The sequence below is a fragment of the Siphateles boraxobius genome, unplaced genomic scaffold, assembly GCF_051911475.1.
Source record: "Siphateles boraxobius isolate OS27281-9 unplaced genomic scaffold, OSU_SipBor_1 41, whole genome shotgun sequence".
Lineage (NCBI taxonomy): Eukaryota > Metazoa > Chordata > Actinopteri > Cypriniformes > Leuciscidae > Siphateles > Siphateles boraxobius.
The window spans coordinates 40,495,001-40,501,412 of NW_027509042.1; positions in this window are offsets into that span (position 1 = coordinate 40,495,001).

Genomic DNA, 6,412 nt, shown 5'->3' on the forward strand with positions numbered 1-6,412 from the left:
GTTATTTTAAATTGTAATCATATTTAATTTTTTTTTTTTTTTTTACTGTACCTTTGATCAAGTAAATGCAGCCTTAGTGAGCATAAGAGACTTTCAAAAACATTGAAAAATCTTGGTAGATTGTTTGTCTTGGGTCCTTCCATCAATGTAAGTCCATGGGTTTTTTCTGCCTGTTTTTTATCTTCCTGTCATATCATCTTTACCTCAATTGTAAACAAACCATCAGATTTGAAGTACGAAGCAAATTTGAATAGTTAGCATCAGGGGTCTGTTTAGATCTCTGACCCTAAGTATGAGCACTATAATAGTGAGGGTTTCCAAAGCATGCACCGCTAAATAGTGCACTTTTTTACAGACCACTAGTGTCTGTCCACTTCCACTGTAGTATGTAGAATGTAGTCTCTTTTTTCTTTTCTTTGTTTTATGTTCATTGTCATGTGTCCTCTGCGTGCTAATAAAAGTGTCTCCGTCACAAACACAAGCTGCCACGAAGATGGAACTGTACAAACATCACAGACAGACAGCTGAAAGCCTCAGACCAATTAATCTCTTGAAATGTCTGTGTGCTTTTGTCGATGTGTGTGTGTGGGGCTTGTTTGCGTTAAAGTGTGTCCTTGTCGCAGTATAATTTTAAGTTTCTAGGGTCCTGTTCACCTCATAACTGCTTGTCTGTAGTTTCTGAATCTGTGAACACTTCGTTCAGACCCAACCCCCCCCCCCCCCCCCTTTTGTATCTTTAAAGAAGCTAGGACAGTTTCATGCTCTCTGTCAGCGCTTTCCCCTCCCTGACCGGGATTGTTCCAGATTAGATTAGACACAATATGAATAACCGTAAACCAAAGACCTCTCAGACTGTGAAAGCTATCAAAGGCATATTTTCACTGTCTAATCCTCCTTCTGACCATGCCCCCCCTTCTGACCATGCCCCCCCCCCAACCCCGAGCTTTCACCCCACACAAAATTTTTTTGTCTATCCAATCAAACTGTTCCCATCCCTCCTGGTGCAGACTTGGATTATTGGTGCTGTGATGAATTATTCATGAATTCCAGCATCAACTCTCACCCGTTTGCGACAAAGCTTGCGGTGAGGGGGTTGTAAGAGGGTCAGCCTAAACATCGCCTGGTCTGGTCTCAGGTGGAGTTCAAAACACGAAGCCGATAAGAAAAAGAGGGATGAACTTTGGCTCCGTTATTGATAGGGTTGTAAAGCTGGCGCCCTACTGTCTCACCAGAACTGTACACAGACACCCAAGCCAAAGGTCAGCAAGAAATGACCCTCCTGTTCTCACACAGACAGATATCAGGACCTGCTGCTACTGGATTTGCAGGACAGCCGTTGCTATCTGGCAGGGCGTGCAATGCTTCACATAACCAGCGGCGGCTTTCTTTGTTGTGCTCAAGCTGATTGGATCATGGAGTTTGCATGGAGCTTTAGAGTTGCAATTGATGAAAAATATTCCTGTAGCTTAAACAATATTGCATGTTGCTGGCTACACCAAGGGGTTGATTCTCAGGGAATGCATAAATAGTTGCAAAAATAAAAATAATAGAGTTTTTATGAATTGCTAAAACACTAAATCCCATTCTCTGAACCAGATTCTCAATAGCCCAAACCAATTTGTCAAATAAATCACTTTTTATAATATTGATTCATGTGTGTATGATCTGAAAGTATTGTTTGATTTTGAGCACAGAAGAGCCGGAGGTTCTCTGAATGTGCTTTGCAAATTTGGTTTTGTGTTTAAGGTTTTGAGAAAGTGAGTGATGGTTTCAAGAAATGTGCTGATATATAGCTGATCACAGCTGCTACCATTGCATGAAAAAGATCAGTGTGACATTTTTTTTTAATCAAAAGTCATACAGGTTTGAAAAGACAAGATGTTTCTTGTTATGTCCACAGACAGTTGTTGCATGTAATGTTATAGAGAAGAAAAGATAAGATTATAGAAGAGAAGAGAAGAGAAGAGAAGAGAAGAGAAGAGAAGAGAAGAGAAGAGAAGAGAAGAGGCCAAAGGGGGAAGGGTGCATTTGGGCCCCTTCTCAGACAGACATGAAGGCCTCCTGGACGTTTCCTTTCTGCTGGACGGCCGCAACAAAGGTGCTCAGTCATGTGAAACTTAATCTTGAGCCCCCCCAAAAAATCACCTTTGACCTTTCTCTGCCTTCACCCAAGGAGAAGGGGCCAGGATCGGAGGCATTGGAGAGAGGTCACGTCCCCCAAGACACTGCCAGAGCACACGTGTGCGGACATGTGTGTGTGTGTGTGTGTGTGTGTGTGCGTGTGTGTGTGTTCTTGTTTGTGAAAAAGAGGAGCGCCCCTTTTACTGCATTTTTCCATCCTAGACAAAACACAGACCCCATTCTAATCCAGTGGTCCTCAACTTCTGTCTGGGCAAACATAGAAGTACCTCAGCAAAGTGATCATTTCTGTGTGCTCACTGGATCTAAAGGGGACGAGACTCAAATCAAAAGGGTAAGCAGCTGCAATCAGTCCACAAGTCCAGCCTTACTGCTGGAGAATAACACATACTGTACACACACACACACACACACACACACACACACACACACACACACACACACACACACACACACAGGATTAACCTCCTAGAGCCCTGAGATGGGGGCTCCCCTGTCATCGATGCAAAGCCCTGTAGAGTATAAACATTGAGGCAAGACAGAACAGAGACCAGTACATTCAAGAGAGTAACACAATGGCTCTGTACCAAAAACTTGTCTTGCTGTCTACTGCCTATATAGCTTGCTGCCTTCTAAAGGCGAGATCCTAACTGAAATGGAATCATTTTGGAATGCTTTACGCGAGCAGTCATATAAATAGTGTAAATGAAATAAATATACTCACAAAGCTGCAAGTTAACTTGCCTCACAAATGATTTCATTAGCATTTTGTGTAAGCATGTTGCTAAGCTAACATTCAATACTCTAATAAGAATAAACATACTGTATGAAGGAAGTGCAAAATACAGCCCAGGCTCATTGGAAAAACCTGCCCGTGGCGAGATTGCTGCATAATAATATTACATTGCTTTTTGCATGTTTCACGTCACAACATAAAATGTTCAGTGAGTGGCGCTTAAAATCATGTTGTTATATATATATATATATCACGGCAGTTCTGAAATTAATTGTTTGATGAATGGCGCAAAAAAGTTAATGCTCTTTCTTGTTTAAAAAAAAAAAACTAATTGACAGTGTTAACAAAAGAAAAACTGAGATAAATACGCATTTGCTGAAGCAACCATGCCATAAACATGTGTTGTTTCAACTTAAAAAAGTAAGTGTTCAGGCTGCCTTAAAATTTTAAGTTTAGTCAAACAGAGATGTAAAGTATTAAAATACTTTTAGTAAAGTACTAAATGGCAACTTGGATATTGAGTTGACTAAAATTAAAAATTTAAGGCAGCATGAACACTTTCTTTGTTATGTTTTTCTATTGTTTTTTTGTGTGTTTTTTTACAGTGTACAAGTCTTTCAGCCCTTTTATTGAGTGTTGTGACGTGTTTCACAGCACTCATACACAGAGAAAAAAGGTGTAAAGTACAACAGCTTGTCACTTCACTTAATAGGACATATTTGTACCTTTTTAACCACAAAAATAGTACCTTAAGGTATGAATTTGTGGTCTAAGGTACTAATATGCACCTTTTATGAGTAAAAAGGTACTTTTTTTACTTTTTGTTTCTGTGTGTACCCGAATGCTCTGCATCGGAAGTGCAATGCTGTACCAGAACATAGAATTGTTCAAGGCATCGTGGGCAAATTTGTTTTTATTAATCAATAATCTGCCCCTGTAGTTATAATTTGTGTGAAAAGGAATGCAAGTTGTTTTACTACCACTCTAGTGTTTGTTTCAGCTAGAAACTGCAGTGAATTGTATACATTTTCCAATGAGTCTGTGGTAAAATATGTATCAGTTATTTTTTCAAATAAAAAATAAAAAATATATAAAGATCAATCCACACTCAAAAGGTGTCTCAAATGACAAAAGCAATTTTTTTGTGAGGGAAATTGACAGATCTTCCCTGAGAGCCTGAAAATATATTCTTTAGCGAGGGAGAGAGGTAGAGAGCAGAGGTCAGGACCTGCTATGGGAAAAGTATGCAGGCTATGCATGCTCTGTTTGGGCCCAGGATCCCTGTGACCTGCCATTGTTCACCCTTTGACATTGAACTTGGAAGAGGGGAGCAGAAAGCAGGCTCGGCTCTTAAGCCCCGTAAAACACATACACACAAACATGCCACAACCCATAGTGCCCATCCCCAAGTCTTAAGGGCTTTTATCTCAACTGTCAACAGTTTAAAAAGCTGGATCCTTTTCTAAGGCTGGACTTTAATCACCTCTAGGTCAGTAAACATAAAGAGCTGAAGCAAGAGACACAGAGACAGAGAGAGAGAGAGAGAGAGAGAGAGAAGAGAGAGAGAGAGAGAGAGAGAGAGAGAGAGAGAGAGAGAGAGAGAGAGAGAGAGAGAGAGAGAGAGAGAGAGAGAGAGAGAGAGAGAGATTACTTTGTCACGTTGGTGTCAGTACACAAAGGAAAAGCAAAGAGTGCAAAAATGAAAGAAAAAAGAGGCTGTTAAAGTTATAAAACAGACACCCAAATGACCACACAAAGCCTGAGACAAAAGATAAGGCAGCTAACTTCCGTCATTTCGTCTAGGTTCTCCAAAGCAAACACACCTGGTGTTAATACTCGTATGTGTACACATCCACACATGTGGGCAGCAGCGTAGAATAAAGGCACCAGGGTTTCTCAATTAGATACAAAAAGCAGCCTGTATATGAACTTGAAGAACTTGTCCCTTTTCCTTTTTTATTTCCTGTGTTTATTTCCACTTTTAAAAGTTAGACTAGATCAGTGTTATGTGAAAAAAGATCTATGAAAGTCTTAATTGTTGACAGTATTGTTATTGTTAACCAGAGTTGTCAAAAGTATTCACATTCATTACTCAAGACTTCTGTAGAAGTTGAAGTATCAACTCAAGTTTTTTATTCAAGTAAAGTACTGGTTTCAAAACTACTTAAAGTATACAAGTAAAAGTAATGAAAGGAAAAAAATGCCATTAAGGACAAAAGCTTAGGCTGAGCCACAGGGGCCTATAGTGCACTACCCCACCTCCTCAAAAAAACATTTTTCTAAAGGCCATAATGACTATAATGTTATATTAAAATGTTAATGTTGAAAAATTTGGGATGCACTGGGCTACCTGTTTCAGCCGCATATATGCCCAAAATGAACGCATTTTAGTACAATGCAAATACATTAAAGAACCATATATGTGTACTACTGAGCATTAACATGTGTTACATGGATGGGAAGATATGATGACTAGTTGCCTATAAGTATTGTAATGGTGCAAAAAGTCAAACTTCAGAGGCATGTTATCAATAACCTTTTTTGGAATGTAAATGTAGATCCAAGCTTAGCTGCATGAATCTGTGTGACGTGATTTGTGTCATGTGCAGGTGCGATGGATCGCGTACAAACCAATAAGGTGTCGGAATGGTATATTTTTATATTTTTCATCCAACCACAATTACAAGAACAAGACTATTTTTAAAATAAAATTTGAGTAACGAGGCTATTTTTAAAATGTAAGGAGTAGAAAGTACAGATAATTGCGTGAAAATGTACGGATTGTAGAAGTAAAAAGTCAGTTGAAAAATAATTACTTCAGTAAAGTATAGATACCCAAAATGTCTACTTAAGTAAGGTAACAAAGTATTTGTACTTCGTTATTTGACAACTCTGTTGTTAAAATTATTAAAACAGTGTTTGGTAATTGAAATAAATATTAGAAGAATAATTAACTTCTAAATAAGGCTGAAGTTTTAGAGTTGAAGTTCTAAAATGCATCATATAGAAAATATGTTTAAAAAGAAAAAAAATGACAAAAGCACATAGCAAAATGTCTAAAAGCTAAAACTAAAAATATAAAAATAATAGCTTATCATCAGAATATATATATATATATATATATATATATATATATATATATATATATATATATATATTAATAATATATATTAATATGAATAAATACTACAATAGTACAACCACTTAAATATAAAAAATGATATCAACAGATCAAATTAGACATTTATGTAGCTGAATGTAATGAAACCACAGTTAAAAGTAAAAGAATAACTAACACAAACAAAGTACAGTACCAGTTACTGCTTTGTTTGTGCAATGAGTCATAAATGGTAACTGCAGACTTTCTTGCATTTTCTGCACTGATTTTTGGGGAATATTTGGCTTTTAAATTTGGTCAAATGTGTTGAACAGAGAGAAGGAACTACACACTTATATTGGTAGTAAAAAGCATAACCAATTTAAGGGGAATATTTAATAAAGAAACATGCAAAGGGAAGGTGTAGAACATTACAAATG